General features: G+C 38.3%; 1 protein-coding gene across 1 annotated transcript in view; it reads right to left on the reverse strand.

The window, feature by feature from the left end:
• JAKMIP2 (janus kinase and microtubule interacting protein 2) overlaps positions 1–17,810 on the reverse strand; it is a 164,716-nt gene extending 146,906 nt beyond the window's left edge. Inside the window, exon 1 of the mRNA XM_066342022.1 lies at positions 17,575–17,810. The gene's annotated coding sequence lies outside the window, so the exon portion shown is untranslated. The remainder of the gene's footprint in view (positions 1–17,574) is intronic.
• Positions 17,811–18,459: the final 649 nt, after the last annotated feature.

Consider the following 18,459-nt stretch of genomic DNA (forward strand, 5'->3'; position numbering starts at 1 on the left):
GGAAAAGTAGGAGATGAAATAGAATTATAAATGAGCTACCACATTAAAGTGACCTATTATCAACCATACAGACCATCTGGTGAAATAGAAGGTGTTTAAAGACCCAGAGGCAGACAGCTCTGACACCAATGGACTATGAGGCCTCAGGAAAGCAGGCACACTCTCCAAGTTTAGTGACCTGTGACATATGAGAATATCAGTACCAACTTCACAAGAGTAATTATCAGCCTTAAATGAGGTAACATGCAAAACACCCACCAGAGTACATGACCTACAAGATTCACTCAGAAAATAGAGGTTTCCTTCCACTTCTGGAAAAAGAAGAATTATAAATTCTTCAAGAGTCTTTCAATCAGTTGTGGAAACAAAATGCGAGCATTTGAAACAAGGAGAACAATTAAGCGCTAAACAGTGCAGTAGTAATCACAAGTATGACAGGAATTCAGACAAGGGGAATCTGAGAGCACTGGATGACTCTGCCAAAGTCCTCCTTACATTCTGCGTATCCAGGGTAAGTGACACAGAGCACTGAGTTGAGGAAAAAGACGTTGAAAGGAGATGCTGGAGCAAAGACATAAATACATGATAGGGACATTAAATAAAATTAGGCAAAAGTGACAAATGAAACTCTTCAACTGGCCTATAATTTATGGAAAGAGCAATTCATGTTCATAAGAGGTACATTAAAAAATAACTAGAATGACTAAGAAGGATTACACTAGAAGTATATACTGAATATATACTAATAGATGACCATAATGGCTTATCAGAATTCATTTTATAAGTTAAGAATAAGGTCCATGAATATAAACCAGTAGGACATATTTCAAATAAAAAGAAACAACCCAATATCAATCTGCATAATTACTAGTAGAGAGAACATCAAAAAAGCTTGGTTCTTTTCCTTTTTATTTTTTTAGTGAGAGAGACAGAGGGGAAGGGGGAGGGACAGCGAAACAGGAAGGGAGAGATATGAGAAGCATCACTCATAGTTGTGGCACTTTAGTTGTTCACTGATTGCTTTCTCACACATGCCTTTACCAGGGGGGCTCCAGCTGAGCCAGTTACTTCTTGCTCAAACCAGTGACCTTGGGCTTTAAGCCAGTGACCAGTGGGCTCAAGCCAGTGACCATGGGATCATACCTATGATCCCACACTCAAGGTGGCAACCCCACCTTCAAGCCAGTGACCCCATGCTCAAGTGGGTAAGCCTTCACTCAAGTCGGATGAGCCCACGCTCAAGCCTGCGACCTTGGGGTTCCGAACCTGGGCCCTCAGTGTCCCAGGTAGACGCTCTATGCACTGTGCCACTGCATGGTCAGGTGGTTCTTTTCCTGTTGATGGTGGCAGTGTAAGTTACTTTGGTTTGCTTGACTAGATCGTGTTGCTTTCCATCAACATCATTACCACTTTAAAGTTGGGCGGGACGGCTTTGCTAGTCTTCCTTTGGCTTTTCTAAATCCTAGGGTTTTCATTTCCTGCACTTACTTATGGTTAATAACTATTTTAATTCATATTAAGCCTGAGATTTCAGAATCTCAGTTTCATGCTTTCAAACTGTGTCACACTAAAAAAAAAAATCCCAGCTGGAATATGTGAACTTGGTACCAAGACAGAAACTGAGGACAAAGAATACCTGTTAAAGTCAAGGGATTCTTTTGATTTTATTAGAAATTCTGTTGATTCAATATACAACAGCAAAAGGTGTCCTGAGAAACAGGAGAGAACCAAAAGGAAAAAATCCTATATTTTTTCATTTGATTTCATTATTCCCTCAAGCAGAGCTATAGTCATACTTTGATTAAAATATTGCACATATGGCTAGCTGGCTTCCAACATGATCTCTAAAAAGAGAAACCTAGAAATTCACTTTCTGAATATACAAGAGCAAATATTTTATAGAACAGAGAATGCTCCTGCCTTGGGGGGGGGGGTCTACTTACCATGCACTCATAATGTTGAGTAGAAAGAGTCTTTAAAAATGATCTAACATACCCCTTAAGCCAGAAAACCTCTCAATAATATCTCTGTCAATCAATCATGCACCTTGCTCTTGAACATCAGCACTTACGGATCCAGTATCCGGGCTGAAGTCAAGAAAAAGTAAATGCAATACTTTTATGCATTGGACTGACTAATTAGCCCAGCAGTATACCACATCATATGTCTTTTTAGATGTATGGCTTGGATTTAATGACCTTTTGTTAAACCAAATGGCAACATACTCTCTCTCTCTCTCTCTCTCTCTCTCTCTCTCATACACACACACACAGTGAAAGAGGAAAATGACAAAAAGGCTTGACACTGCTTTATTGCCTTGGGAAGCATTTATTATGACACAGCACCACCAGAAAATGTGATGAACAATGGTCAGAGTCATAAATGTATTTATAGCTGGAAGGGTCCTTTTTGTAGATAATACAGCCCAAGAATTTCTTTTCTCTTAAAGAAAAATAAAGAGTTTAAAAGACTTGCCAGGGTTTTAAAGGTTTCTGCCTCAGTGGCATTTGGTTACAGAGAAAGAAAGAGAGAGAGATTACAGATTATTTAATACGGATGCTGCAGAATGAATAATCACAGCTCAAAGAAAGAAAAACACTAAAGTGAAGGCAGGCAGATCAGGATCAATACTCTCATTATATACTCAGTGACCTTTTCCCCTCTGGATTTATATTTTTCCACCCTTTCTGGGTTACTTTTCATGTATTAAACACAGAAAAATATCAATAATGGAGAAGTCCCTTGACTGTTACTGGAATCAATGTATATAACATGTCTTCCAATACTTGCTGAGCATATGGCCTCATTAGATTCACAGGCTAGGAATGGTTTAAAAAAATCTTTAGAAAGCCATTCATAATTTTCTCTTCAGGATTTAACAGTCATCCCTCACTTTATTCCATCGTCTGTTTTCTAATCCATCCCAAGTGATAACGCATCAAGGATGCTGGAATTCAGAGCATGAAACTATTCGTGCTGCAAAGAGAACTGTTTGTGTGGTTTCGTTTCGCTTTATTTTCAAATCCACACTGCATTATGCTCTGAAGAATGAGGCCATTGGTGGCTTGATTCTGTGTCACTGGTACCGTATTTCCCCATGGATAAGACGCACCCTTTTTCGAAAAATGTGGGGTCTGAAAACTGGGTGCATTTTATACAGTGGTTGTAGATTATTTTACTTGCATTTCCTGCTTCTTCATACTTGTTTTGGCGCTCACTGTTGACGACAGTGATTGGTTCTTAAAAACAGATGAGAACAAGGGAGTTTTGAACAGTGATGAGGAGTTGTATAAATTTTATGATGAATAAAACTTGAGTTCAATAACTTTAAGTAATATATTTTTTTTCAAATTTCGGGCCCCAAAGTTAAGGTGCATTTTATACATGGGAGCGTCTTATGCATGGGGAAATACGGTAATACTATTTTTTAACTTTAAAGCAAGGTAGGTTACAATCCCCTCCAATCCCACTTTCAGGCAGATAAACTCAATCTTTATGAATTTACTGTTTTTCTTCGTTCATATCCCTTGATTCACATCCTAACCGAGCTTTGTTGTCTAAATTTTCACATTGGAGGCCCAATTTGCAAATGTCCTTCTGTTCTCTGATGGAGGCCTCCATGTCACTTGGCCAATTTTAGTGTCTAAATGCTACTGCTTACTGTACCCTTAACATTGAGGCTTTGTCCCACTCTCTACTTCTCCACACATACACCTAATGCTGGAAAACACAGGGTAGGTGTTAAAATTATTTTTAAACTTAATTTTTCTTCATATTAAAATTAGAACCACATGTGTAAAAGACTATCCATTTGCATTTGGCTTGAAGAATATATTATTACACTTCTCTTTTACATTGAAATGTTCAAAAATATCCCCAGTTTCTAATTGAACAGGTTCACCAAGTGATGTCATGAAGAAAAAATGATAACCTTTGTTTAGTAATTCACATAAGAAATAAGGTATTTGAATTATTTTAGGACTTATAATTTGAGATGGGTTTGGTCTGTCTATGGCCATACCACCCTGAAAGCCCCCGATCTCATGATCTTGGAAGCTAAGCAGGGTTGGGCCTGGTTAGTACTTGGATGGGAGATGGGTTTGGTCAGATCGTATTAAAATACAGTACAGTATTACAACCTGTAATATATGGCAACAGGAAACAGTCACTAAAAAAATCATTCGCATTGCTTTTCTTTCTTCAGTAAAGAACAAATATAATTTAGCTTAAGATAAGACTATATCCTGGTGGCAAGAGTTAAGGTATTCAATTTTTTCTGAGACCATGTCCTTTAGTGGCTAAATGGGAAAGTCATACCATTATGATAGTTGCCATGTTTTGCTGTTAACTCTTTATTTCTAGACCTACCTGTCTCCCTTACGGCTCTATAAGCCTTTTGAGAATAGGACTCTGATCTCCAAGTATAAAGACAAGCACTTAGAAACCATTCCATGAATTCTGTTTTAGTTTCCTTAACGGAAGAGGAAAGAAGGGGGTACCATAGTACCTCTACCTCAAATTGAGGTGTAACACTTGTAAAGTGTTCAGAACGTCTCCTGGCACACAGCAGATACTAAGTCACTACTGCTCCCCTGCACATCTCCATCTGGGAGATGTCCCTCACATGGCCCTCCCTGGAGCTGTGTGTGCCGCTTCAGACCCCACCCTCAAAGCACGAACTGTCACCTTCGTTATCATCATCATTACCACCACCCTTGTTATTGTCAGGCTCAAGAACACAAAAATTTCACTCCATCTAAAAACTACAGAGAGGGCAGCGAAAGTATAAGCAGGTCCTTCACACAGGAATAACTATGCCTACCTCTGAAGGGAAAACAGTCAGAATTTTGAATAATGTGTGTTGGTGCAAGGTATGCCATGGTTTTAGTGCCATGCTGTGTTGGTAAAATAAAAACCAGCACAATGACAACGTTAATGTCAAATATGTTTTGAAAAATTTTCTTCGACATTTTTTAACCTGAATTTAGTCCAAAACATAGATTGATATGCTTCAATCTATTTACTAACGTAAACATTGTTGTGTTTGGCTCATCAACTGAAAGCGATCACTTAGGAGGAGAAAGGACCAAATACTGACTCAAAGCCATACTCCTCAACACGTGCATGAGGAGTTGAGGCCCATTAGTTAGAAGCCACTGTAGTCAGTTCGCAAAAACAAAGACTTCTGATGACAACCCTGGTGTTACTCATGTATTCCGTGTAAGCATTAAATGTGTTCATATTCTAGCTCAACTTGGTCCTTTTAAAACCATAAGTTCCTTTGGGACAGGAAGTTGGGCTGATAATCAGAGTTTATGAATGCCTTCTATTTTGAGGACCTTCAATTAGGCTTTTCTGATACTGGTAATGATGATAATGATACACATGTGGGAGCTTTTTATTCATACCCCACTCCAACCAAAGTTCTTGCTTTATTTAGTTGTTTCCATTTACAGACACATATTTACTAGTTGTCTGTGAAAGACTTGGTGGAAATAACTAAAAGACCTATGTTACCTTAGTGGCTGAGTTAGGACGTATACACCCGGTCAGATCATGTCATAACTTTTTGGCCCTGATTCAAATCACTGATGGATCCTTTGGTTGTTTGGGGCAACATCTCATAAAAAAAAAAAATCGCAAGTAAAAAAATCTGGATTCGAGTTCCATACTTTTCACTTAATGGTTAAGTGATGCTGAATACAGGTAGACTCCGAACTTTACCCTGAGGAGAGTTATATGTAACATAGTAGAACATAATGTAATATATATAATAAATCATCTCTATCTATATACTTGTGAGATTTCAAAAGTTCTTTGTAACTTGTAAAATAAAGTATTAAATGCAAATGAACTGTTGTGGAAAATGCCTTAGCTCACTAATTTTAAAAAGAGACAAAACAAATAATTGATAGGGCGCAAGAGGAAACGCCTGAAACACATTGTCAAAAAGTATCACTGTGATTGTCCCCAAACCAGATTAGCAGCATTCAATTATACAGATAGTTCAACTATACAGATAGTTCATTTTTCTCAAATGCTTATCTGCTGGGTTATTCTTGGCATTGATTTGCAGCTTCTGTATTAATAAAATCTGAATGTTTCCCTAAACAACAAAAACCATGCTAAACTGGGAAATAACATGACTGAAAATGGACTAAACAGGAGTCAAAACCCCAACCGTCTCAATGGCCAAAGAGTTAATACAAATCAAATGAGGGGGCAGGAGAGTTGGGAGTCAAGGCAGCTCACGCTGTAGAGCACAACACCCACCCAGAGGAATACCCATGATCAACTCCAGATGTGTTAGCCATGAGATGTGATGTCTGTTTTTATTTTCAGAGGAGACCAATAACTCAGATGTCTTTGGAACTATCAAAATCAAATTTTGGGTAAGATTATGTTTTTAAAAATACTGTGCTGGAAGCACATATATTGTTGTTTACAAACATTTTACACATGATTATGAACTCTTCCCTGCATGAGTTCAAGTCTACAAAGTTCCAGTTTTTACCCACTGTGCTATATAATCAGACCTGACTTCAATTTCTGCTTGAAACTCATGAACTGAGTGGATTTAGCTGGAATATTTAACCTATCTGAGCTTCATTTTCCTCTTCTGATGTGGGAAGAACAACACTTCTGTTGTAAAGACTGCAAAATCTGGACACGAATGAAAACAGTACAATAGACACATAATAAGTGCTCAAAGAATTTAGCTTTTTCCTTTTGTTCTGGATAAGTTAGGAAAAGTAAGTCATTCCATTTTTTTCTCTTTTTATACTTTGTTGTATTCAGAGCATGTCAGATAGCCTTGTTACTGAGAAGGTCAAAGCTATCCCATTCATTGTTGGAATAAATTGTTTTACTTGAATTATAAAGAAATTTGAAACTATGGATATCCCCAATTCTTCCAAATCATAGCAATGAGTCAGCATCGAGTCTGAAGATCTTTTTCAGACTGACCCAAGGGATAGTGCTGCTTTGCAAAATTACTGTCTCCTGAACAAAACACTTTTCCACTATTTTATCCGCTACTCTCAGCCATAAAGATTCTTGCGTTAGTCAAACAGCATTTAAGGAACATCAAGAATGTGTAAGTGATGGTACCACGTGAGCTAACGGATCGATTCTGCTTAGATTACAGTTGACCATGCAGCCAAAGATCGATGTTTCAAAGGAAGAGGATTCTATAAAAGAAATTTAGACCGTTAGTGTTTCCAAACTATACAAATGTTAGTGAAAGCTCGGTAAGCAAATGACGAGTGAGTTACTAGAAATATTAATCCTGTCTCTTTACTACCTTCCAGGGACCTTGGCTAAACCATTTAGGTTTGATTTCAAAAACCGTAGGTGGAATGAAAAAAGCAAAATATAAAATCATACACCACAGAGACAGACAATATGGATATTCAAACCTGTCCAGAGAGGAGAATTAATATGAAATGGGCATGTTTAAGCCTGCATTTAGACACTGGGCTCCGCAGAGGGTAAAAACCTGAAGGTCGCACAGTGGTGGAAGAATCAATTTCTCTGTTGCAGGCTGATCTGTTCCTTTCTCTTGTTTCAGAGTGTAGCATTGTACCCTGTGGAGCCTAAAATACGGACAATCTAGCTGAGAAGGAAGATGGCTAACTGTTCCTTTTATGCAAAATTGACTAGAAGTAAGGGGTTTCTCGTTATTTCATTTTTTAAAAATTAGGGCTTATTTTTAATGATTACTAATGGTTTAGGCACCTCACTCAAAATACTATAAATTCTAAATTTTGTAGATGCTTTCATTAAAGGAAGTGCTTTAATAATAAAAATAAGTAACCCCCTCCCCCCAAAAAAGACATAATTCAAATTTTTTCCTTACACAGCAAAAAAATTCATTTGTTTTCTAAAATACAAGTTTATTTTGTAGTTAATTAACTACCACTTCATTCTTCCTTAAGAGATGCAGGGGACAAAGACTGAGCCAATGGAGTAGGAGTAATTCCTTCTCCTGGGTCTAGGTACCCAGAGCAGAGCGGTGGATGGAGAAACCCCCAGTGATTTCAGAGTATCTATTTTCTGAATCATGTAGGAAATTCATAGGAAAGCAAAATGCGATCTATACTATCTTCAAAACACCTAAGTCCTCTCTGTCTTGTCACTGTCAATTAGCAAAATTAGAATCTTATGAATTCTCATGTGAATTCAGTGTTGATTTTTACTATAAACTCTCCAGATCGGTTATTGTTACATAAAATATTGTCAATTATCTTGTTATTCTTTTCATGGTTTGTTGGTAGAATGACACCGTATCCTAAATTTTATAAAATGATATGTATTTAAAATAGTCTTTCTAGTTGTTTCCATCAGCATTCTTGCATTTAAAAAAAACACAATTTTTGCTTTGCTGTTCAACTTAGGTATATCTGACCTATAAATAGTTTATGGGATTTAAATGTGGATCAGAAAGACTATAATAGTAAGAGCTTAGCTTATTTTTGGAAGGCACCTCTTTCCATGAAATGCTGCACAGGAAAGAGCTGGATAAGAAATGTGGGTGAGAATGATTTAGTGGATTTACATGTTCATTGTGGTTATAATGGGTAGCATTTTCCAGGGGAAACTTTCCAGTTTGGAACAGAATGGATGATGAAAATACCATCCTTTTTCTTTAAGCACATGCTTACAAGGCTTTTTTAGATTCACAATGATCTCAGCAAAATCTCCTTGAAAATAATACCAACGAATTGTTTTCTGACCAGAGAGTATTGACTAAACTTAGATTTGGTTTTCTGTGTAAATTTAATTGCAGTTGGACTCCAGAATTTCAAGCATTGCAGTAAATGATGTTGATAGAGATGCCAGGACGAGTAAGGGGACAAAGACGTTTTCCTCATACTTAAGTTTTACTGTTTCAGCAGGTTGGACACCTATAGAGGTGGCTGTTCCCATTGGTTTAAAGATATTTCTCTGTATTTATCACGTACACCTCACTCTTCCAAATTACTCTTTTTATATTTGATTTCAAAACTTTCATAAAAGCAAAATGCTGCCTTAATTTATTTTTTTGTGTGTTACAGAGACAGAGAGAGGGACAGATAGGGACAGAAAGACAGGAAGGGAAAGAGATGAGAAGCATCAATTCTTTGTTGCGGCACCTTAGTTGTTCATTGATTGCTTTTTTCGTATGAGCCTTGACTGGGGGGGCTACAGCAAACTGAATGATCCCTTGCTCAAGTCAGCAACCTTGGGCTCAAGCCAGCAACCTTGGACTTCAAGCTAGGGATCTTTGGGCTCAAGCCAGTGACCATGGGGTCATGTCTATGATCCCACGCTCAAGTCAGTGACCTCACGCTCAAGCTGGTGAGCCTGTGCTCAAGGTGGATGAGCCCGGGCTCAAGCTGGCAACCTTGGGGTTTTGAACCTGTGTCCTCTGTATCCCAGTCCAACACTCTATCCATTGTGCCACCATCTGGTCAGGTTTAAGCTTAATTTTTGGATGTAGGTATGAATAAATGATTTGTTTATAATTAGTAAATTAGAGTGGCTTTCTAGACAACCAAAAATATATAGTTATGAGTGTGTGTCTTGTAAAGTGTTGCTAATAATAAAAAAAATTACTAATTTATTTTAATAAATTACACTGAAACAAAAGGTATTCCCTTAATGATGTCACTGCTTCTGACTTGCAATTCCTTTTGAAAGGGAATAAAAGGAACCACAAGGGAAGAAATGTTCACAGCTTTTCTTATTCATGTCAGCATAATGTGTACAAGTTCTAATAATGGATTTTTAAGTGGTGTGATTTGTTACCTTTAAAAATACTGTTTTCAGCCCTGGCTGGTTGGCTCAGTGGTAGAGTGTCGGCCTGGCGTGCAGGAATCCTGGGTTTGATTCCTAGCCAGGGCACACAGGAGAAGCACCCATCTGCTTCTCCACCCTCCCCCTCTCCTTCCTCTCTGTCTCTCTCTTCCCCTCCTGCAACCAAGGCTCCATTGGAGCAAAGTTGGCCTGGGCGCTGAGGATGCTCTGTGGCCTCTGCCTCAGGCGCTAGAATGGCTCTGGTTGCAACAGAGCGATGCCCCAGATGGGCAGCGCATCGCCCCCTGGTGGGCATGCCGGGTGGATCCCGGTCAGGCGCATGTGGGAGTCTGTCTGACTGCCTCCCCGTTTCCAACTTCAGAAAAATACAAAAAAAAAAAAATACTGTTTTCTTTTACCAAAATTTAAAATCCTGAGACTGTCACATATATAAATACAAAATGCACGGTATCTTCACAGCCAAAATAAAAGGATGAGAAACAGTGCAAAGAACTACTAGTGAAAAGCTCTTTTATACTCTTGGGCCAGAGGTGTTTCAGGGGACAATCCATTCATTCATTCAGTCCAACAGTAATGACTGAGCACATGCACGTGGTGTGCCAAGTCATTTGTTAGTAACAGTGTCATTCTCTGACCTCAGAGAGCTTCCAATCTAGTGATGGGTAGGGAAAATCAAGTAAATAAATAGCTCTATAACCACAACTCTGATAAATGCTATGAAGGAAACAGTGCACAGAAATAAGATACAAATAGGAACCTTTATAAGGAGTCCTATTGTAGCTCAGACTTAAGATATAAGAAGAATCCAATCATCCATATTTTAAAAGAGGAAGCCTGATGAGTGGGCTTTCGTTTACAAACTGTATGCATATTTAAAAGAAAACAGAAACAGACTCATAGATACAGAGAACAAACTGATGGCTGCCAGACTGGAGAGGGTAGGAGGAATGGATGAAAAAATTGAGGAGGAATAACAGGTACAAACTTGCAGCTGTAACATGAATAAATCATAAAGATGTAAAGCACAGCATAGGAAATAAAATCAGTAATATAATAACTTCGTTTAGTGACAGATGGTTAATAGGCTCGCTGCAGTAATCATATCATAGGTATATAAATGTAGAATCACTAATTCTATACACCTGAAACTAATATAATATTGTATGTCAACTATACTTTAATAAAAAGTAAAAATATAAAATATAAAGAAATTAAAAATATATATACAGGTTTAAGGAATATACATGCCAAAAATACATCTTAGTTTCATCTGAGAAGTCATATGGCAGCTAATGTATGTTTTTAAAATATTTTTTCATAAAGGAATTGAGTTGGTCACAGCGGTTAAGACTGCAGGATGCCACTACAATACTAAGAAAACAAATAACATGAATTTGAAAAAGATTTGTTTGTTTTTGTTTTTGAATTGCTTTTTATGCATGCACCTGGTGGAAGTCCTAGTGAATTCAAACAGGGATTTCACTGACTGGGGCTCAAAACTCATTCATTATCAGCAGACAAGAGATGACCGAGGTTAATTTAATGCCCATTGTGAGAGGTAGTGGCAAGACTGTGGAGCAGAGCTCATATTTCCTGAAAATAATGCTTGACTCCCAGCTGCTATAAATCAGCAGGATCTACCTGTATTGTAAGAGGTATTTAAAGCAAAGCGTAAAGAACCCCAAGTGGGGAATAAAACATCTTGAATCATCAAGAAAAATGCACAAAGATTAAAAATTTAGCACAGGCGTATTTTATTGATATAGTAAAAGAACTATAAAACAATGCTTAGAGTATGGTCCCATTTATAAAATCGTATGTCTGAGTGTGTTTCTACTATCATAGTAGGGGGAAAAAAGTCTACACAGAAGTATTCCAAAATGTTAAATGGAATTATTTCTTGATGGTAGGTTTATGGGTGATTTTCTTTTTAAACACTCCCGTGTTATCTTTTTTTCCCCCTCACAATACGCATCTATTTTTTGTTGTTGTTGTACTTTCCAAAGCAAGAAGCTGGGCGGGGGGCAGCAGACAGACTGTCTGAGACAGACTCCCACATGTGCCTGACTGGGATCCACCTGGCATGCCCACCAGGGGGCGATGCTCAGCCCCTCTGGGGCATTGCTCCACTGCAACTGGAGCCATTCTAGCACCTGAGGCAGAGGCCATGGAGCCATCCTCAGTGCCCAGGGCAACTTTGCTCCAATGGAGCCTTGGCTGTGGGAGGGGAAGAGAGAGATAGAAAGGAGAGGGGTAAGGGTAGAGAAGCAGATGGGTGCTTCTCCTGTGTGCCCTGGCCAGAAATCAAACCCGGGACTTCCACACGCTGGGCTAATGCTCTACCGCTGAGCCAACTGGCCAGGGCCAATAAGCATCTATTTTTTAAATGTGAAGAGTCTTTAAAAGACAAACTTTAATTGTACTGGTGAATAGTGATTTAAAGCAGAAGTCGTTAATGTGACAGATCTAATTGTACTGCAAGCTAATTAATGTGAAATGATAGTTCAGATGTCACAATGTGCTCTTTGGCCAGCACTGAATTACCAAATAGTCATACAAAGTATGTGCGGGGGCATTTGCAAAGAAAGGCACACATGGAATATTTTAAAGAAAGGTACTTATTTGACTTTTGATTTTTCAGAAAAGTATAGAAATATTTATCCAGAGAAAAAACTCAGGAAGTTATTGAAGTGATGTACTGTACACTTAGTTATTATTTAATGTCATTTTTACTTTTAAGAACACGTAGGTGGAGAGATGTTTAGGACAAATAAGCAGGAGGTATAGCTAAGTTTCTTCAAGGTGCAAAGCACAGAATAAAATTGTTACCTCCCAACCTCTAATTAAAAATAAAAATAATAAAGTCATACTTAAATAAGCACATATCAGTCCCACAAAGTGCTGACTTTTCTGTAGACAAATACTTCTGTATTTTTCTGAAATGTCAGGAATCTTCAATCTTCTCCAAAATAATTTGTGCACCATTTTTTTGTCTGTCTGGTACCTTAAATGTACACTTAGTCTATAAGACAAATTTGACACGACCAGAGAGCAAATCATGGCATTTAATGCAGACCTAACTCTATTTGTGATTTGGAAATTCAAATTGGCAAGATAATTTGTTAAATTTTCTAATATGTCAGATTTCAGGTCATGAGATTTTGGAGACCATTTTTCAAACCCAACCTTGAACAAGTCTAACCTCTGTGAGACTGTTTCCACTTATTTAAAATAATTCCAGTGACAGAATTTGGGGGAATGTAAGTAAAAAATAAAACAATGTAAAATGACTGAGAACTACAAAAGATTATATGAATATAAGGTGTGATGATCAATATAAGGTGTATTATTTTTTGTCATTAACTCTTTCCTGTGTGTACAGCTTATATCCTCCAAAGAAATTCTATGTTGCATATACCAATTTTGCTTATCATATAGAGCTCCACAAATAGTTGTTTTTCAATTGATGAATTCATCTCATTTGAAAACACATTTTCAGTTAAAAGGTTAAGAGCTGGGATTTGAAAACAGGAGGAATTGTAATTGACCTCTCAGAATAACACCCAAGTATAAATTTAGTTTATTTATTTCAGTGAAAACTGATTGTCAAGTTGAAACTTCCATGACAAAATGGTTTTCTTTTAGGCTCCAAACATGGGAAAAAAGGATTAATCTTTTTATAAAACTATGAGAAATGAAGAAAACAGTTCTGACTTTCCAGATAGTTTATTTTTTCTTCTTCTTCTTTCTCTCTCTTTTTTTTCTTTTTGACTGTCCAGACACTTTCTAAGTCACCCTGATGTACATGGACATAAAACTAAAATATGCTTTGAGGTCACTTGAAGAAACAAAGAACATCCCATCCCAAAATGAGAAACTAGATAATGTGTTTTATTCCAATCAAAACAAGTTTTACCAAAGTTAAAATACCAGTCAAAATATTTACTACTTCAACAAGAATGGCATCTTCAAGATAGCGTTTGAGAAAAAGATAATAAAACTAACTTGCTATTAAATAGCACATTTAAACAATAACACGAATGTACCTTTTATATATTGTTTTTCTGACATCAACTTGAGAGCTCTTGAATTGTTTTATATCTCGACCCCACTAAACCCCATTTCATTTTTCAAAGTTTGCCATACAGAGGGAAATACTTTTACTATGGTGTGAGGCATCAGATTCCACAGGTGCTGAGAAAGGACTCTTGTGAAGTAGCCGATGTTCAGTTCTCTTCATCCTGACTATAGGACATATAAATTTCTCCATGCAGATGATCAATTGATTTCTTCAAAAAAAATTTTTTTTCTTACTGATTTTTAGAGAGAGAAGAAGGGAGAGAGAAAGAGAGATAGAAACATTGATCTGTTTTTGTATGTGTCCTGACTGTGGGTCAAAACAGCAACCTTTGCATATTGGGACAATGCTCTAACCAACTGAGCTATCCGGCCAGGGCTTAATTTCTTTAAGAGAAATCCAGATTCTGTAATTTTTTAACAATTTTTTTTATTTAGACAATTAATTTTAATGGGGTGACACTGGTCAACTAGAGCACATCAGATTCTGTAATTTAAATGCCCATTACAAAATGGAGTCTTACTGGTATAAGTCTAGAAGTACCTGGATATTGAACAACTAAAACTCTTAAATGGACAATTCACTCTAGAAAAAGAGAGTTTCTAAGGAAGAATCTAGTCCATCTCATATAAATCCATGTCTAGGTCATACTTACAGAGGTTTTGATAACAGTGCTTTATATGGTTACATAGCTGACAGCTCAATTTTGCTATTAGAAAGTTCTATATTTTATATTTATAATTTTCATTCTTCCTAATAAAGTTGAATCCTACTGACCAAATTTTAGGTTTCAAAAAACAGCAAGAAGTAATCTGTTATGTACATACCCTGAGCTCTTTTGAAGCAAATAATTGCCATCTCTCAGTTTCTAAATGTAATAATCCCATGTTTTCCTTAAATTTTTTTTTAAGTGAGAGGAGGGGAGATAGAGACACACACTCCTGTATGTGCCCCTGACCAGGATCCACCCCCGCAAGCCCTGGCTGGGCCAATACTATAATGAACTGAGCTATTTTTAGCGCCTGAGGCTTAGCTGAGACCAAGGGAGCCATCCTCAGCACTGGGGACCAGTGCTTGAACAAACTGAGCCACTGGCTGTGGGAAGGAAAGAGGAAGACAAGGGGGAGAGGGAGAGGGAGGGAAGCAGATGGTTGCTTCTCCTGTGTGTCCTGACCAGGATGTCTATACGAAGGGTGGACACTCTATCCACTGAACCACTGGCCAGGACCTCCTTATCCTTTCTAAAAGAATTCAACTTGTAATCCTTTTAACATACTTCACTTTTCTGTGGCTCTTCCACAAAGGCCATGTAATCATCTCAAATTGTGGGACCCAAATCTAGACCTGTTTTCCCATCAGGGTATGACCAGCTTTCATGGTGGGCCAATCGCCACGCTGTTTGGTTGCTCTGCTACTGCCCACCTTGAAAGCTGAAACGCCCACTAGTGGGCGGGAGGAACCAGGTTAACCAGCACTGCAAAAGTGGGCGGTTTTTATAAAAAGGCTCGCCATCAAGGGCCTAGAGTGATTTGCCTCTGCTCAAAGTGTACCAACTTCACCTATAAAAACCACATCCCAATGGAAAGTCAACACAGAGGAAATAAAGCCCCAAGATATCTGTTTTCATTACATAAAAGAGAATCAACTGTAAAGTGTCTCAATTTTTTTTAAAGCTTACCATGGATGTACCTGAAATTGTAATTTTTGGAGGTCAAAAGTTATTAAAAAATTCAGGATGTAGTGTATTAAAATTTTGACATGGCATACAAGCCCAGTACTTCCCCTTGCTTGACTTTATGTAGTTGTTATAATTAGGCACATGTTCGCATGACTTTACAGAGTTGTGAATCTATATAATATATAACATGCCATAAGCAAACTAAACGCATTCTTTCCATTAAGTCACTGAAGAGCCTTCCCATACATAAACCAAATAGGCCATTTATTCTTAGAGACATTGAACTAGAAAGCTGATTCAAATACATATAAAGTTATAAATAAAATGAAAGATTACAACAAAAAATATTGATATTTTACACTGTAAAAAATGTTTATACTGACAATGATATTGTTAGAGACGAGATCGATGGATAAAACTAGTCCCTATGATGAATGTAATACTACTTACTAACACAGTTTTACCTGTAAGGCTTTTTCTGGCTTTAATTCAATGAAATCCATTACCCTGGGTGGTGATGGATCCTTGTACCCTACTCATCACAGGCATCTTTAGTCTCCTGAGTGGCCTTAAAGCCCTGACATCATAAAAGGTCAAGCAGATCCCAGTAAGCATTTGTAAAATACAAATCGCAACCCCTCCCCACCCGCCCCCACCCCCAGCTTTTTGGCTACAAGCCATACATCCTTGTGCTATGTATGCTTGGCTCTGGCTTATTTTATGTCATTGTATAAACAGGCTAACTTGGAAATGGCTAGGGTACTTGGGAAATACCTAGATTTCCCCCCAAACAATCCCACTTTTCTACTCAACCACTTAAAGAAGTAAATCCATAACACAACATTTGAGAGAACTCTAAAATGGTGCCTGGATACTGAAGGAATGAACAGCAAATAGCAGCACTAGTCAATAAAATGAATGCATTTCACCGTCCAGCTCACTTGTGCTTTCTGGGACACAAGGCACAAACATGAAAGGGTTGTGGTGGAATTTCAAGAAAACTGATTTATTTCAACAATCATTTGGTAAGATACTGTACTCAAAATAAGACCACAAGCCGCCACCCTTCCCCATCATTGTCAAGTCAGGGCTCTCAAATCGGCCCCCCACACACCTAATTAAAAATAAAGAAAAGAGGCAGGCTACGAATTCCCATCTAGGGCTATAGTACAGCTTAAATGATAGGCATCTGTCCTAATTGGTCACAACAAAACTAAGGGGCAATAACAAGAATAAATCTCAGATTAATCCAAATGAAGCCAATGAATAATATTATAAACTAGAAGTATAGTTTCAAAAATAGGCTATTACCTCCAAGCATGCAAGGGCATTTAGAACCCATAAAAATGATTGCAAAGAACGCTCTGCATATAAATATGTTTCATAAATGCACCATAAACGTTAAGCGGTGTGTATATATGATATGCATTTTATAGAGTATACATGTGTATATTCACAATCAGATCTATGTACCAAAAATAAAACTGTATCCAGCAAATGATTTCCCAACCAGAGGACATTAGAATATGGATTAGAACGCTAAATTCTGGGACTGCCTTCTCAAAGCAACGAGAGAAATAAGCAAAACCACCTTATAAAGAGGCAGGGAAGCTTCTGAGGCACCAAATGTGTTTCTGAGGAAGGCCCAGCTCTGTATGTGGGAGCTGCAAATGAAATGATTCCTTTCAATAACACCCATTTCTTGTTAGCTTTTTCCACCCCCTGATTCTGTTGCAAAGCTTAGAAGGAAAGAAACCAAGTGGCTCACTTTGCATGCTAAGCCCGTTCAAGATAAAATCAGAACACCATTAAAAAACAAACAAACAAAAATCTAGGAATAGATAGATGCCTTCTTACTTCTCTTTTCCTGGCAATCTTCCTCTCTCTCCATCCCCATCTGTCTCCCCATCTTCCTCTTCTACTCTAAGGGAGTCATTGTTCAAGTGAAGGCCACAAATATAGACACAGGTCATTTAAGAGAAGCAAAACCAAGAAGATAGCTCTAGTGTCTCCTACTTACCGTGCTGAGACCCGGAGAAGCTGCTGAAAGGAGGGAGAGAGGCAAACTGAATCCATTTTTCTTGTGACCGAGTCGGATGCAGCAGCCTCCGTACCCAACATCAGCAGCGGCTGCTGGGATTTTTCCCCCTCGGTCTCTGGCTGGTGATGGTGCGAATAGGAACCACCCTTCCAGCACCACTAGAGTATCAGCAGTCGAGGCGGCAGCAGCACCAGCATCACCACTTGGCCTCCTCCCTCTCGGAGGATGGGGTGAGCTCAGAAGCAGCCAGGAACTTGCAGCAGACACCTCCTCTAGCTCCTCCTCTCCTGCCCCCTCCCCCACAGCCCCACCCCTGCTGCGGTAGAAGCTGCCCGCCCCGCCAGCTGCTGGTTGTCATGGTAATGACCAATGGTAAGCGACCAGACTAAGGGGGAGGGGGGATGGGTGAAACAAGCTGTAGGGACTGGAGGGTAGTGAATTTGTGCTGCTGCCCGCTGGGATGCTCGTGGTCTCTCTTACCTTGGACTCCGGGTGTTTAAAAGTGGGGCAAGCGTATATAGGCACAGAAAGAGAACAATTTAAATTGAATCAAAATCTAAACCGTAACATACAAAACGGCTCGGCTATTTCTGCTTTTTCTATGGTTTTCCAATAAAATGTACTAAATTTGCAATCAGAAAGAATAATCACAAATATGGAAAAAATTATGTAGTGTAATAGGAGATTATAACTCCAAATATGTTTGTCCTTTATAGGATCTTTTACTCAATGCCACTCAAGGTTGTTAAAGAAGCAAAATGAGTGGCTGGACTTTGCAATAAAACACGAGTCTTATTCCTTGGTCACTACTCTCCCTTGTTCTTTTCAGATGCATCACTTTCTTTGGCTATTTTTTCCAGCTCT

This window comes from Saccopteryx leptura, chromosome 6, assembly GCF_036850995.1.
Source record: "Saccopteryx leptura isolate mSacLep1 chromosome 6, mSacLep1_pri_phased_curated, whole genome shotgun sequence".
In the NCBI taxonomy this organism is placed as follows: Eukaryota; Metazoa; Chordata; class Mammalia; order Chiroptera; family Emballonuridae; genus Saccopteryx; species Saccopteryx leptura.